The sequence below is a fragment of the Manis javanica genome, chromosome 11, assembly GCF_040802235.1.
Source record: "Manis javanica isolate MJ-LG chromosome 11, MJ_LKY, whole genome shotgun sequence".
In the NCBI taxonomy this organism is placed as follows: Eukaryota; Metazoa; Chordata; class Mammalia; order Pholidota; family Manidae; genus Manis; species Manis javanica.
In genome coordinates, this window is record NC_133166.1 from 92,196,476 (window position 1) to 92,213,882 (window position 17,407).

The window sequence follows — 17,407 nt, forward strand, 5'->3', positions numbered from 1 at the left end:
ATTTCTTAAACATTATTTAGCTGCCTTCTATGTACTTTTGTTCCCACATCTTGATCCTGTTCTGGGGAACTTTGATATTATAGAGACTTTTCCAGTGTCCTAAATTTTAAGTATCAGTTTCTACCATCTTCACTAGAAGGGCAGATTAGGAAGTGGTCTAGGGAATAATTTATTTAGTAAATATCCTGATGTTCAAGAAGTTGATCACTTTAACAGAATGAGCTATATTTTTCTAACATATAAGTTGTTCCTGGAGAAGATGAAGGGTAAATCAAGACTCTTTTGAGGTTTGCCTTAACACCTTTAGGTCAAAGTTAAACTGTTAAGTCTGTACCTGTAAGGAATTGATGCCAGTTATAAAAATGCCTAATTTGGCCTTGTGGAATATTGAAGGAAATTGCACGTAGCTGTCCTTGTTTATTTCCCAGTGACTGACTGACTTTCTTTCCTCATAAAAGGATTTTATTACTGTTTGTTGTACTGTATATTGGTTTAAGATCCCAGAGCTGCCCTAGGATTTTTTTGGCTGGTATCCATTTACAAACGCCTTCTCCATGTTTCAGATTCATGTTATTTGGCAAACTTCTGTTGAACACCTTCAATGCATTGATCACTGTGTTAGGAGTAGGGCATAGGTTTTTTTAAAGTATCTGGCAGAATGCCTGCATCTGTCACTCTCGTCTTCTGAGCAGGACAGAAGCAGGGAGGGTGCAGTGTGGGGAGTGCAAGGGATGCTGAGATGTGGCCGGGCGGGGGTCACGGAAGGCTTCCTGGAAACCAGGTGCTTTGAGCCACATGGCAGGGAAAGCCTCCATTAATGCTTTTACATCCATACCTTCCTCTTTCCTTTGTCTTTCTTACCATTTCCCTCGGGCTCCTTCCAGTTTCCTCAGCCTCCACGGCTGTGCAGAGTCTTTTCCTGACACCTCTCTTCTGTCCAGTTCTTTGTGTTTTTCTTCAGGACTTTTCTGCACCCAGCTCTACACACAGCTCATCCACAACAAAGGAAGCAGAGCCAGCACCCTGGGAGAAGAACATTCATTCCTCCTGTGATGCACTGGAAACCATCACTGCTTTTCTCTAGACATCTTAGCCACAGATTTCATTCCAAATCACATTGGTAGGCGGTGATAACAATAGATTAGGGGCAGGGGACCTGCAGGCGATGGGAGGAATTCATTTAGTGAGTCCCCAAATTCCAGCCTTCACTCTGCTCATTGGAGCAACTATTACCATTATCAGGAGAAGGAGGATCCCTTTATGGATTTTACATCCCAAATAAAATGCAGTTCAATAGACATTCAATAGAAATTGAGTTGTGGATGGGCCAGCCAGAGGTACTGTGGTCAGGGATGTTACAGATACCACTGAATATGCTCTGATACCCTGACGGATTTTTTTGTTCACTAAAACCCTGTTGCTCTCAACAGAGGAATCCAAATGGGGCAGCTACCCCTTTTTTTAAAGATGGCACCTCCCCAGGAGCACCCTGGACCTGGATTAACTTTACTGGCATCTAGAACTGTGCTTCACTGTCTTCTAAGGCATCTCATGAAGACTGTCAGATGGGCAGAGTCACTTTGCAGCAAAGGCTCTGCCACAGTGACACGGTGTATGAAAACCAGTTGCTTTTGTATCTGTGATGCCAGCAGGTGCCCTGAATTCCGTGGCTCTCCCTCACTGTTTGACACTGAGCACAGGGATCTTTCTGATCTCCATTTTCTCCACAGAAGACTCTGATGCTCACAAGCGTCCGTCATCCGAGCGTCCTGCTAGAGGTTTCATTTTTCAATCTCAGCACCTCGTGACCCAGGAGCACCCGCACCATCCATTCCTTTGATCAGGCCTCTTGCTTAGGACCTCAGCATCCTCAGCAAGCCAGGGTCTGAACTGGTTCATTCCCTGAATGCAGTATTAGGACTAGCCTAGTGCCAGTGGCCAGGGCTCCCCTGTGCCTTACACACTCTGTCTTTAGTCTTCTTGATAGAATGTTGTTGGTATACAGTTTCTAATGAGGGGTGGTTAAGTTGGAGAGGAGAGGTGTACTTCTGGGTACTTCTCACTGGATTCAGTGAGTCCAGGAGTTTCAGTCTTTGGCACACCTCAGAGGCAGCCACCTGCTCTGGGTGCACTGGTAGGTTTGGGTCTCCCTGTCCCGAGGACACTACTACCCATAAATCCCGATCATCCCAAAGACGTGTCATTTTGGTCTTAACTGGTGAGCCCATTTCCTGCACAGCAGAGCCAGAGCCACCAGCCAGGAGTCAGCTAATGTTTAAAAAGGTTGCAAGTCTGGCTGCTGCGTTTCCTGTCTTTTAGATGGATGATCTCTGGCTCTTTTGCTGATGTCATTGTACATCTGGTTTTTCGGATTGAGTGTGACAAGGAAGGAGAATGGCTAATCTAGCAAGAACTCATTACACCGTGAATGATGAAGGGTAGGCTCCTGTTTTATTCCCGTTTGATTTGTTTGCTTCATTGGGGAAAACAAATTATCGTGTCACCCTAAAGAGAATTTCACTTTCTCTTTGACATACAAATAAACAGCCTCCCACATTTCATTTATTTTTGCCACTGCTGGAATGGTTGATTAAAAAAACACATTGTTATGCTGCTTCCCTATATTATAACCTTCTCTAGTGGGTAAGGAAAGGAAACCAATAAAATATGTACGTTCTTTAAGAAATAAAGGCCCCTTCGCTATGCATGCCTGGAAACCGAGGTCCGTTTAAGCAGATGGATGAGGTGATGATGAAGCCTAACTGAACAATAGGGAGGGGGGCATGAACCTTCATTTTATTTCTTATAATGTGTCTTGGAGATGAAGCTGTAACTTTCATTACTTCATTAAAACAAAACATTAAATTGTCCCCTTCTCTCATCACCTTCATCTGGCAGAAGGTTCCTGGGAATGAGTACATTTGTGTTTAGCCCTTGATATATAAAACATATTTGAGATGTTGGTTGTTAGAGGGTAATTGATGCTGGCTAATTTGGATTTTTCCAGGGACAAGTGCTAGTTGGAAACTTTGTAGCATCTAGTCCCTAGTAATGTGGTACACTTCCTATTTATATTTCTTGACATTCGGACTCAGGAACCCAACAAATAAGCTCCTGTGTTTTGTGATATTTCCATTGCTGGCCAATATTGATTAGTGATTAACCAAACCTGATTGGAGCATTTGAGCTTGCAAGCCCATATCTTGGGGGTATGAGGATTTTGGCAGTTGAGAATATGGATTGGGGTTTTGACATGCTGTTGCTAGGTTACTGAACCCTGAAATTACTGAACCCTGAACACAGCATTTGTGTTCTGAAGTTGTTATTTATGGTTGAAAGCAGCTGCTGTACATATTTTTGGTGGGGGAGTATGGTGAGAAATAAAACCAAATAGACACAGTACATCAAAAAATAATTATAAGGAAATGTTTGATGGCAAATCTCGAAAAAGGATTAACTCTCCTAAGCCATGCCCCTGCAACATTGGGAGAATTATTTTGTTCATGTTCAGGGAATTGTCGGGCAAGCCTTTGTAGAGCCACAGGACTAACTCAGTTGTGAACTAGACCTTGTAATAAAAGTCTCCTGCTGCTTGTGGATGCTGCGACCAGCCCTCCCGATCTAGGGGTAGGGTGGGGGGGTGTCTATCTTATGTATATGTTTCTTTTTTTTCTTTCCCCTTTTATTCCTTTTCTACTAAATTTTCTCTTCTATTCATTATTTTTTTTATCCTATGGACAAGAGTTTCTATTTAAAAATAACCTTTATTCAGAGAGTAATTTTACCAAATTATTGTGTAATGAAACTATCAACATTTGGCCTTTTTAAGCAACCTCTAATAACCAGAAATTTTCAACTGCACTTCTGGCCAAAGTTATTTTTTTATAATTTCCATGGTTCTCTCATCCTGCACACTTTGGCTTTCTAGCCAACATGGCAGGTAACAAATATTTATTAATCTCCTACTTTGTGCAAAGAATTGCACAGGATTAAAGACATTGGGAGCATGACTCACTTTGAAAATTTAAAAATGAGATAGAACACCAAGACAAAAAAAATGCACTGAAGCTCACAGTATAGAAAAACAGTACAGGAGATGTCCCAGGGCTGTGTGTATAATTATTTCCTAAATGAGAGTTACATGCTATCTTCAGAGGGAGGGGGCCTCCCACAGGCCAAGTTAGCCTGAGATGGGAAGATAACTGTGGGCATGTAGCTACATGGATAGATGATGAATAGGCCTGTGGACACATGCTGATGAATTTAGAGAAGGGGAAGATTTGTGTGGCCGGGAGCAAGATTTCTTAGAGGTGATAAGACTTGTTCTGGACCTTGAGGGAACAATTTGAATAACAGGCAGAGATTAGTGGGGAGAGCTTTCTATTTATGGTGAGACTGTGAGCAGAGGCAGTTGGGTTAGAATATGAAAATATGTTCAGGGTCAGTAGCTAGAGACTAGACTGGCTTACAGCCAGGTACCTGTAGAAAGCTAGAAGGGACTGGAGATGCAGATGGAAACCCTTGGCCTCCATGAGAAGGAGTTTAAACTGTCTTCAGGAGGCATTCGTTTACTGTTTATTTATTGAGCACCTAGTCTGAGCAAAGACTGTTAGAAGCTGGGGATACAATAAGAAGCAAGAAACATATAGTGTGTGCCTCTCATGGAGTTATACACTAGACTTATAGAAGGAATAAGAATTAGGAATTTTAAATATCCTGCACTATGATAAGGGTTTTGAAAGGGAATTATCAGGTACACCGGGACCTTTTGGGAGGGAGAGTTCACGCAGAGCAGAAGTTAACCAGGCAAAGGTGAGGAGGAGAGCCTCCTAGGCAGAGGTGTGGCAGGTGCAGAGGTGGGAAGACAAAAACAGCCTGCTGCTTGCCATTTTGAAGAGGGTTTATTGAGTTCCTACTTTGCCTCACAGAGCACCCAACATAGCCAGGGAGAGACAAAGACAGGAAATAGTTTCTGCCCCTGAAAGCACTTAGTGTCTATTTAGAGAGGGATAGCTAGAAAATGCCAAGTGTCTATTTAGAGAGGGATAGCTAGAAAATGCCAAGTAATTGACTCTGTAAGAGTTTAGGAAAGAGAGAAAATTGAAGGAGGGTGTGGAGTGGTGTGAAGCCTTCTTCCTGGAAAAGTAAAGTCTTACGCAAAAGTAAAGAGGTGGGCATATGAAGAGAATGGAGAGGGAAAGGTGAGCTGGGAGGTCACCTGCGTGACGAGGAGGTTGCCAGTAACCTTGGGGCCCTAGGAAGAGACCGCAGTGGGTCCACAGGGCTGGGTCCTCGGGAACCGTGAATAGGTTGTCTAAACTTCTAGGCCTTGTTTTCCCATTTGTAAACTGAGGAACCTTGACCCCACTGACTCCAGAGGGCATATCTAGCTTAAAAGTCCAGGTGTCTCTGGCTTTACGCTGGAGGCATTAATGAGTCCTAGAAGATTTTGGACTGGGGGAAGGACTCGATGGAATCGGTGCATTCAGAATCGTATTTGTCTTTGTTTTGGAAAATTAATAGGATAATCACTAATTTAGGAGAAGTACAATTTTTCTTACTAAAATTTTTAATCATGTCCTGATAACTTTCAAAACTGCCAGTAGGACCATCCTGATATCCCACTGGACATTGCCTTGTGAGTTTTTTCCTTTCTCAAAAAAACAAAACACAAATTAAAAATATGGCCTGGAAAAGCCTGATGAGTAAGAGAGATTTAGAGGCTTGGGTCCAGAAAGTGATCTACAAACACAAATTTTAATTTGGATCCTAAAATTTAAAAAAAAATTTTTTTTAATTAGAAAATTTACATCTCTTACAGCACTGTTCCAGGGTGGTAATGGCAGTGATGTAATAGAGGCGATGCAGGGGTGACTCTCCTCCCTGAGTTAGGAACGCTAAGCAGCTTGCCAGATGTTTCTGTCCAGACCCAGGACCAAAACCACCCCAGCCTGGCCGCCCGCTGGAGGTCCCACGGAGATGGCAGCTAGGCAAGAGTCTTGATGGAAGAGAATGTGTGGTCAAATCCTAAATGTAACCTATTTCTGCTATACCTTTCTCCAATAAAAAAGTTTATCATCAAGCCATGCATTTAGTTCTCTGTTCAGATGAAGACTTGAAATTTTCCTTTCCCAACTGGAGCTGAATGTGGGTCTGTGGCAGAGTGTGACTGCCGAGTGCGTCTGCACGCCAAACGGTCCCCGAACGGTCCTCTGCCGTTGCTGCGCCCCACCTGATGACCCCTGCTCTCGGTGCCCAGTCCTCCTGAGGCTGTCATTCTGGTCTCTTTCTCTAAGTACATTTTACTGGAGCTGGAGAAAAGAACACTATGTCGTTCTCTAGTTATGCAAGTTCAAATGGGGAACATGGGGCTGATTTAAAATAATTAGTTTAGAATAGAGTGCAAATTCTGGTAACATTTATAAGGTCGTAATAGCTCATCACCTGGAACCGTTGATGTTCTTTCATAGCTTCATAGTGACTGAGGATGAGCATCACAGCCAGTGGAGAGCTTCTTGCTCCTCTGTGTTCCTGGCGTCTCAGACCCCACTGCACATCACAGAAATGCTGGTGCGGTGGGAAGACGCTTCAGTGCTGAGTCGCGAGAGGTCTCAGCGGGGCAGGAGGGGAGCATGTGCTGGTTCGTTAGGAGGGAGTGGCTGTCACTCCACTGCCCTTGCTTTGTCCCCTTGGGTCTGTTCTCTCAGCCTCTTACTTTTTGTTTTCTCTAAGTAGATGATTCACTGAATGTGTTTTTGGCTAAGGTCTACAAAATCGATGAAGTTCCCAAAAGTCTTGTGCATTTCTTGAGAAGAGTATGAGAACTGAAGTGCCTTTAGTTTTTCTTTTTTTAAACTCAGGAGGTTAAAGGGGCATTGATTTGTGTTACCTGAAAATGATATTTTTAATTTCACTTTGGCCTTCTAAGCACATCCTCCTTAAATAGTTCTTTTGTCATGGAAAGCTAATCAAAGATTTATAATTTAGCAAAAAACAAAAACACCTTGGTATTTTCAGATGGGTGAGTTTTAGAAGCACTGCTAAACGTCTCTGGATGCTAATTGGAAGTCAGAAAATGCTGGGCGAGGTCTGACAGACTTATCTACTTTGGCATCTGGTTCCTAGTGGAATGTTGAGAACTAAACAAGTTCCCAAACAGTGATTGTTGAAATAAATAAATAGCACAATTTTCTGAAGCAGATTAGGGCCAACCATACAAGGGCCAAAAGCTTGCAAAATTCCCTTATACCAGTAGAATATTATTATTACTACCTTTCTATCTTTTTAGGGAATATAAACTGAACATAATTTAAAATTGCCTCTGCTGACTCATATCAACATTTTTAACTGTACTTATTGGTGATGAACTAAAGAGGTCACTGTCCATCCATGCAGGTGACCCAGGGCAGGGGACTGGGGAGAACTCCCCTCCTTAAAAGCCCCTGACATCTCTTTGTGAACAGAGGTTTCTAAGAGAATTAATTGTTCATCATCTGTTACAGACCTGCTGTGTGTCTGACCTGTGCCAGAGGGAATATAGAGAGGAATAATTAGGACATGGTCATGACCTTGGAAAACTGCCTGGTGAAGGAGACAGACATAAACCCTAATATCAGAGGATGTGAGCTGCATGATCCCCGAGCCTGTGCAGAACTAGGGAGAGCTCCCTGACATCTTGTCCACACCCAGCAGCTGTGGCCTTCAGAGCCCCTGGAGGTGCTGCACCCCGGCTAGCTCCCCACCCCAGCACTGCAGAAACACAGCACTACCCAGGGATTCTTGTGCAGGTGTGGTGTTCGGACCAGGAGCTTCAGCCGCAGAACTGCTGTGTCTAGGCTACTATGTTCAGTCCGCCGGCTTGGCTTTGGTGCAGTTCCTAAGAACCACCAAGCCTCCACAATTAACCTCTTATCTCATTTTCTGCCTCTTTCTTGTTTCTTTTGCCTCTGCCCCTTTCTTCTTAAAGTTCATCACCACCCCATTAAGTAGTGATGATGGTGATGATGACAGTGTCTATCCTATACTGACTTGACATATATCATCTCATCCACTCCTTGCAAAGGCCCTGGGGTCTTATCCAGTCTTATAAATGAGCACCCAAGGCACAGGGAAGTTGGTAACTTGCCCGAAGCCACACAACTCCCTGCCTTTGCAAAATCACAAAATATTGGGTATAATTTTTGCATCTCTAGAACTTTCATGGTGTGTGTGTGTGTGTGTGTGTGTGTGTGTGTATGAGGAAGGGAGAGAGTGATGAAGTCCTTCACCTTATGTTTGCTTTTCCTACATTTTCAGGACACTTCCAGATCTTGAGCTGTTCTGGATGGAACTTGAAGGTTCTAGAAGGCAAAATTTCAGATAACCAAGGCTTTCCCTTAAGAATGCTTAGTTCAATCAGCAGCTCTGTGCCCCGCAGAAGAAGGGTGGGTTTACTCAACCACTGGGTCATGGCTGACTTCTAAAACCGGGGATAGTGTGGTCTGAGGCAGAGCATAGAGAGGGAGAGAGATCTTAGGCCAGAGTTTGCACCAGTCTCTCGTGGATGATTTCATTTATTTTAGTAGGAAGGGGGGAAAAAGTGAGCAAAGAGGTTATTTTGGGAGGGAAGAAGGATGTATGTTTAGATTTTGAGGGAAACACTGTGTTTCATTTTCTAGGACTCAGATCTTTTCAAAGTGTTACTACATTACTTTGTTAAAAGTACTTATAATTCTCAGGATATTAAATTATCTTTACTCAAATATTAGTACCAAAGTCCTTGAAATACAAGCAGGCTTTTTATTTTTAAGTGATTCTCACATTTGCTCCTGGTGATTAGATAATTCATATCTTTTGTTTCTGTTGGTCATCTGTTGTTTATCTACCACAGTAACCAGCTTAAGGCAGAGATAGAGGCTGTGTTGGCATTAGGTTTCGAGCTCAAATTGAATGAAGAATGAGGAACCCAGTAGTCCGGGGTATAAGTTAGGCTTTCCGAGTCAGTGACGAAAGCCTCATACGTGCTTTCCCCAGTGTGCGCATTGGAGGGGGATCAGTGGCGTTTAACTCTTGTCCTTGGCACTGTGAAAGCACCATTCAGATTTCCGAGGGGTTAATCCAGCTGCAGTTCTGTAATAGTTTATGGTGTTAAAGAGGATCAGCAGCTCAAAACTGACATGACATCTGTTTCACTGTCCTCATCAGCAAAGGCTTCCTGAGTGTCTGTTAAGAGCAGCATATTATGCTGGTTATTTCTGTATCTTTTGTTCCATAAAATAAAGCTACGACAAGCACTAATTTAATTAGCTAGACCTGTCCTGTGGTGTTGAAGAACATCTCTGATTCTTTCTTTCCCTGAAGTGTACATTAGGCATTGGCACTTTGTTTTATTTTGTTGTGTTCAGGATCTTATAAGATCCTATCAGAATGCCGGCCCTTCAAGGGCAGGAATCATGTCTGTTCCTTACAGTTTATTTCAGTGAGCAGCAAAGATGTTCTTCATTGGTCATTCAGGAAGGATCATGACTTACTTGCTTATATCAAAATCAAATTGGGCTTTTTTCATAATTTGTACTACTCTACTTTCACTTTGTAGCCATTTCTTGATTTTTATCTTCCCCTTTCCATGTGTTTTCTCTCATTGTCTTTGAGGGTGCCTGTAGGAGCCCTCTGGGCAAACTGATTCTACTCAGTGTTTATGAAGAGCCACAGGTAATGTCATGGGTAAGAGCCATGAAGACTATGAACGATAATGTTGTACTCCTGCAATAGCAAAGTATGCACAGAAGAATGCTACTTTGCATTTACACATGCTTTTTTAAAGCATTTCATTACCTAGATTTTTTAAATATTCCAAAGAAAGAGGGAAAAACTGCTATTTTTATTAGGATGCTGACAAGGAAATCACGTAAGTTTCTCTCAGGTGACATGGTGAACCAGGGCACAGCTGTCAGGAGGTCCCAGTCATGGGTGTCTCGGTACAGAAGGGTCCCTACTGACAAGAATGATGACTTCCTGCAAACACCCTTTGTAATGTGAATCTTGGAAGTGGAAAGAAGAAAGGGAACTCAAAGTCCTGGATTATCTGCTGTTGTCCTTGATCATGGAGGAGCAAATCTAGAAATGGCATAATTCTTCTGCCTAGGTGGGTGCCCTGCTTGGGTGGGTGACTTTCATCAGTATCTGGTGTTGATCCCTCTTGCCTTCCCAGACAGTGTCAGCCATGCACGAACTGTGTGAACATCTGCAGGTAAAACAAGAGCAGAGTTCTTAGGTGCAGGATAAAGGCACCAAACCCTTAAATCCTTAGCTGAAGAACAGTTATTCCACAAGCTTTTTAACCAGCTCCTTACAAGAAACATTTTAAAGTTCATTTTATTTTATGCATGAACAGCAGGATAGAGAAGAGCAAATAGGAGAGCTAAGCTCTGTTCATTTTTTTCCACTTTTTGTACAATTGAAATGAACACCTTTAGGCCGAAACATCATGGGTAATAATCTTTAGACTTCTTAGGGCTTCCTGAAATTTTGGGGGTTTCAGACTTGCAAGCGTGCCCTAATTGGGTAAGTGTTGAAAACAAAGTTTATAAATAAATTGAATCTAGGTAAGAAATGGCCTTTTTGTACATGGTTCATTCTTATCTCACTCGGACATATGTTCAGGTAGACTATAGACTCAAAGAGAGATGAAGCCCAGCCTTGGTATGGAGGCAGGCAGGTGACGCCAGAGACCGGAGCTCGGCCTTCTCCCCCCACCTCCAGTGCTCTTTCCATGGGCCACCTTGCCGCCTCCTTCCCACACCTCACTGCGGAATCCAGTAGGAACGTATCCTCTTGCATAGGACTTATTATTGTTATGTTTCTGAGACACCTCTGTATTATTATTATTTGTAGAAGTGATAGTTTTCCCCTAAAGAAAGCAGAAGGCAAAATCCCTGCTTCTTTGGAGTGAACAGCATATTGTCAATTGTCACGACACCAAATGGGTGTGAGCGAGGAATGAATATCTTTTGTGATGCCAGCAATTGCTGGTAACAGAAAGGTCTGACTTTTCCAGATTATCCTCATGTCAAATGTGACATCTCTTCATGTGTTATTTTTAACATTCACAGTGAAATGTGAAATGGTGTCAACAGTAGCCCAAGGATACCACAGCTTCAAGATTAGAAATCACTTTTAGGCTGCTTGTCTTCACCCCCCAGTGGGCCCTGTATTAACACTCATTATAGCGAAGCATAGCAGATGGGCAAACAGAATGATTAGTTATTTATATGTATTTTTTTTTCTTTATGTGCCTAGACGTTGGCTCTTTCTTCAATAAAAGAAAGGAGTTTTTAGATGTTGCCTTGTCTTGATTTTCCTTTTTAATTAAAGGAAGAAAAGGGGCACTTTGCTCCTGATCTATTAATAAAGTAGCTGCATCCTTTTGTGAACTGCTGACTTCATAGCTCTCTATGTAACCGGTTCCATCAGAATTTTATTTCTCTCCAGTCCTCTAAGCCACATGTAGTGTATTCATGTTCTTTCTGACCTAAGATTTCCTTATGGAGTTTATCACTTCCAATTCATTTTTTAGAAGTGTTTTTCTTGACAAAGAAACTGTTTACAGCATTTTTGGCTTTTCCATCCAATGTGAAAAAGTCCAGGACTAATTAATGGAAAGTAAATGTATCCATAAGACTATGTAAATAGAAATATTTTCCCGTAGTGTTTTTAAAGAAAAGTTCAGATATCTCTGATTTTTCTCAAAATATTTTGCATATTTTTTTTCCTTCCCCATTTTATAAAAGTAGGTTTCTTGATGAAGCTATGCTTCTAGTTCAGAAAATTAAGGTGAAGAGAAAGGCCATCGGCAAGGCCAATTCTGGCTATATATTAAAAGGAAATAAAAATCACTATCTCAAAAATTTTGGGATATACAGCATTATTCACAGCATCATTCACAGAATAATGTTCCCATATTCAACATAGCATTATTCACAGAACTCAAGGTAGGGAAATCACCTAAGTGTCCATCAGCACATAAATTAATCAAGAAAATTTGATATACCAGCTGGCCCTTAAACAATATGGGGGTTAGGGGTGCTGAACCTCATGCAGTCAAAAATCTGAGTATAAGTTTTTACTCCCCAAAACCTAACTACTAAGAGCCTACTGTTGACCAGAAGCCTTACTGATAAACAGTCAGTGAACACATACTGTGGATATGTATTATATACTGTATTCTTACAATATAATAAGCTAGAAAAAAGAAAACATTATTGAGAAAATCATAGGAAAGAGAAAAGATACAGTACTGTATTTAATTGAAAAAAAATCCACATATAAGTGGACTTGAACAGTTCAGACCCTTGTTGTTCAAGGGTCAACTTTCTATATCTATGTATGTATATATTAAATACACACATACAGTAGAACATTATTCAGCCTTAAAAAAGAAGAAAATCCTACAACAGTGGATGAACTTGGAGGGCATTATGCTAAGTGAAATAAACCATACAGGAAATAATTGCATGCACTTATATGTGGAATGTTAAAATAAAAGTCAGACTCATAGAAACACAGAGTTGGTTGTTTGCCAGGGACTGGGGGCTGTGGAAAATAGGGAAAGACAGGTAAGAGCTAAAAACTTTCTTTATAAGTTGAATGAGGTCTGAGGAACTAATGTATAACATGGTGACTATAGTTGGTAGTGTATTGTGGAATTGAAAGCTGCTGAGAATAGAAGTTAAATGTTCTCACCAAAAAAAAAAAAAAAAGTAACCATACAAGATGATGGGTATGTTTACTAAACTGAATGGTAGAAATCATTCCATAATGTGTATGTATATCAAATCGTCCCTTTGAACGCTTTCAACATATTGCAGCTCTGTCAGTTATACCTAATAAAGCTGAAAAAAATAAAGAGAAGCCATCAGCTTTGAAAAAAGAAAAGAAGCCATCATAATCCATAGTCTTTCCTTATAAAGGGGCAAATGTAACACACAGAGGTGTTATCTATTCATAGAGAAGTAACAGACTTACTTCTGTATAGGAAAGAACTTTCTCATGTTATAATGTGGAATGTTAGGGAACACTCATTCTCCTAGTGATAGATATTTAAAGCATTACCTAAGGGGGCTGAAGCATAGTATAAGAAGAGAAGGAATAAACATGTATGGTTATATATTTTTAGTCCTCCTTTAAAATTTTTAATTTTATTTACAGATATGCTAGAATATTTTTTATCAAAAGCAAGAAAAAAAATCCTACAAAGATGCAACTAAATCAGTTAGCTCATAGCTTTGTGGATAGGGATTACAACCTCTAATTTCATGGTACAGAATAATGTAGCCATACAACCATTTGGGGAGGCTTTTACACAAAGCAATGGGCAATTAATTGGATCCCATATTTTTAGAGGTGCTTGATGATCCTATCATATGGGTTATTTCATTTAAAAAAATCATCCTCAATGGAACTTAGCATCAGAAGTTTCCATCAAACATCAAAGAGATGCTTCAATTTGAGTCTTACACTGTGATCTGTACCTTCAGAAATAGCATGCTGTGAATAACAGTCTGTGCAAACGGGACTTTCCGATGTGCAGTGTTGCAGTCTCTGCATGCTCATTTGCACCGTCAGGCTGACTTCTCTAAATGGTGTGGTTTCAGGGCAGCAAATGAACAGAGGGTGTGGGGATCGGCAGAGAAAAGCTGAGCAAAGCTAATGGGAAAATGGAAGCTAAAATATGCTAAGGTTTAAAACACGAAAGATAAAATGAAGGGAAACTTTTGGAGCGGGTTATGAGGGCAGTCATTAGGAACACATTTCTGAAAGTCTGCTTAATTTAAGGTCTCAGTTGGGTTGAGGTCAAATGAGAATTTTCCATAGGAATGAAACCTTGACATTACATCAGGCTATAAAAGATGCAGTTCAGGGGTGTTGTGATGATATTTCTTTAGCTGAGGTCAGGTCTCACACGTGCCGTCTCTTGACATTCCCTCTCTCGAGGCTGAATGAGGTACCTGTGGCGTGAGCTCCCCTGTCATCCTATGTTTAACCTGCAGTAACTACCTCATTGCTGTGATACTGTGTCATTCTAATGAGCTCCTTTATCTGAACGTTCATATTCCATGGGGATAGGGAGGAAAACCATATCTTGTCTTGTTTCCTTCTGTATACCCAGTGCTAACCAAACACGTCTGTCTCTTAGTAGTTTTCAGTAAATTATCTGTTGATTAAATGAATGAGTGAACAGTCATTTATGTGCAGAATCTAAACCACATAGTACAAAGCTTTCCCCAGTGATCCGTGGTTAACTTTATGAATTGACAATCTTCTACCTCTGCAATGACTCCACAATTCTCACCTTGAAAATGGACAAAATATTAAAATATATTTCTGAAGAAGTTGTAAAACTTGGAAACATCACTATTAGAATTAAAGTACTGCTGTATGTTTCAGAAACAACAATCAACAGCTACTTATGATTTGAAGAGAACTTGTATGGAGCAATAGCGCTTTTTAAATGTAAAATTACATGGAAACTTCCCAAGTCATCGTTTGAATTGGTGTAAATAATTTCTGTCATGCTTGTTAACATGATCCTTACTCAATGCCTGAATAACAGAAATCCTCTGAAAAGTTCTCCTTATATCTTCTATTTTTGTTAGCCTGCTGCAGTTTATCTGATTTTTATGTGATTTCAACTGTAAGATATTCTGAGACAAACACAACTTTAAACCCCAGAAGAAACACCACCCAGTGCTTTTCAGAGGTAGCAAAGTGTAGTTCAAAGCTCAGAATTTTTATATTTACTTCTTAGATAGCAGATGAAGCCGTAAATACAAAATCGGAATGAGGAACCGAAAAGCAAGATGATTGTAAATTGTCTCTGGACGACCACTGTCCTTGGGGATTTTGTTGGGCTCTCCCACTCTCCTTCCTGTTTTTACTTTGTTTACATTGAAGAGGTGGCAGCAGACAGGGAGGTGGGCTGAGGCTTCCCCTGTCACATCGGGGTGCTCTCCCGCGTATGTGCGAGGTGGTTTTCCCACATCCCTTTTAGAAAGTGAGGAATTCGTTCCCGGAGCCTGCACCTGTCACCTAATGTGGTGATGCTGGAGATGAGGAATCGGGGTGATGCCCGAGACAGTGCTAGCTGGGATGCAGATCCCGCGCAGCCCCCCTTGGCAGCCAGCTAGTTGGCGAGGTGGTTTCCCCTTCCCCTGCCTTTAGGACTGAATCCTGCCTCCATTCTTTGTGTTCGTATTTCTGTGATGTTTCTTCAAAAACAGTGCTAGGTTGACAGAATGGATTTCTTCACTACTAATTTAATTCTTCTGAAAGTGTGCTCAAATTTGGGTCAGAAAGGCACCCAGAATCTTAGGACATTTAATCGTTTATTAAGTTGGATGAGGTAAGCAAGGCCTGCTGAAGCTCCACAAAGCCTCAGCAACACCGCCCTCCTCCCTGCCCGCCCCACGTGACCCTTCTGAATGTGCGCACGCGCGGCCACACATGGCGCATGCGCACACGCTGTTCTCTTTCACATTCGGGTGTCTTAGCTTAGGCAGTTCCTTACACCCGGATGATGCTCCTACCCTTCGGGGCTGGCAAATTTCTACCAAACTTTTCAGACCGTACAAAGTACAACTTCATCTTTTCATTCCTGCTTCTGCCCAGTCATTTTGAATGTGCTTTTTTGAATTCTGCATTGTCATAGATTCCTGTGTAAAAACTCAGTCATAGCACTTACTACACTGTCTTGTGTGGATTTTTATAAAAGTTCTCCCCTACAGCGTATCTCCCCCATCAAGCCCCTGAGCCCTGTAGACCAGCATGAATAGGCTATCAAACTGAAATACCCTAGCTTTAACAGCATTACTCCTGAATGTCATCAGAATAATTGTGTGTATGCATAGTCCCTACAGCTTTAAAAGGATGAAAATTGGTTAGCATAGGGTTACCAATTAGTGTAGAGAAACTATATAAGCATGCACTGTCTAGGGGGAAAAAAGCCTTTCAATGTCAAACTTCAACTAAACCTATACTTCTTGTAATGATTTAATATAACTGGGTGATAGAAAATAGTCTGAAGAACTATACAAAGACAGGGCTAGTGATACAGCCATAGAGTCAATATGGAAATTTGTATTCGCTTGGCTTAATTTAGACTATTACCTTTGTATCTAAGTTCATTTAGTAGACTGATTTAGAATTACCTTTTAGTGTTAGGCTAATCTGAAAAATTCCCTTTGCTGAGGTTTTATGGTTTAAATGATGGGATTTCTACATGCCTAGATGTCATTAATGCTTTAGGAAAGAGAGATGAGGGCAGCAGCCTTCTCGGAGGAGAAAGCCTGCACTTGGTGGCACTGTTCTTGAGGTTGAGAAACAGCAGCCGTTGGTAAAGTGGGAAGGACCGGGGTGGGATGTGGCTGCTAAGGGAAATGAAGAGCGGGCTGGGTACTTCTCTCACTCTGCCTCAGGTGTGAAGAGGTGAGGGCCTGTGTTACAGTGGGAGGGATGGAGATGAAGGAATGCATAGCCGTTTCAAAACACTGGAAGTCTGGAATGGCTGGATAAGGATGGTGAAAGAATAAATAATGAGCAAGTTGTGTATAGCAAACTGAGAATTTGGGCAGCAACCTTGAGTGGGGCGGGGGAAGGTAAATTGACTTCATAGGGGATAGCTCCTTTGTGTTTTATCCATAAGTACTCATTCAGCCCTTTTTAGGAGTTTATGATACAGGCACAAAGGCTCTGATAAGAGGCAGGCAACTGCCTTGTCTTCTTCATATTCCTACCTCTGCTCAATCTTTAAAACATTCAAGTAGCTGAACTGAAAATGGACAAAAGTAAGTTTAAATCCTTGTCCCCATGTCCTTCCTTTGTCCCCCAAAACAGTGTCATTTCTGTGACAATAAATAAAATGTTGAATTATTTGCAGATCCCACTGGAAATGAATAAACTAGCCCAGGTTTCAGCCTGAGAAGAAAGACTACCTCCTGGCAAAATTTGAGGAGCTGGGAAGGGCTGGCCTGCAGGGCAGGATCAGGGGGCTGGAGAACTTTCCCAGCTTCCTGACCTGGCTGGATCTCGTGAATGTGCATTCCATACTGTGAAGGTGTTTGAGATTCCAGAACATTAGCAAACATATGTGCTTAAGTATGTGTGTGACACATATTTGTGCTCAAATATTTATTTGAATAAATATTGTTATTGCCTCAAAAAGTGCAGCCATGTGTTGTGGAGTGGGCATGCCTCCTGGTGTTGCTTTCTGAGTGAGAGTCAGATGAGAAGGGGCCATGCCTCCTTTCGGTCTTCAGTGTCCATTTGCTCCCCGGTGCAGGGGCTCAGGTGGGAATTCCAATGCGTTCCCGGCCGCACAGCTCTGGCAGACGCTGAGACGCGAGTTCTGTTTCACACACTCTGACCTGACTTT

The 17,407-nt window shown here is 41.7% G+C and overlaps 1 protein-coding gene across 1 annotated transcript in view; it reads left to right on the forward strand.

Moving 5' to 3' along the window:
• C11H1orf21 (chromosome 11 C1orf21 homolog) overlaps positions 1–17,407 on the forward strand; it is a 216,986-nt gene that overhangs the window by 57,312 nt on the left and 142,267 nt on the right. The gene's annotated exons all lie outside the window — the stretch shown is intronic.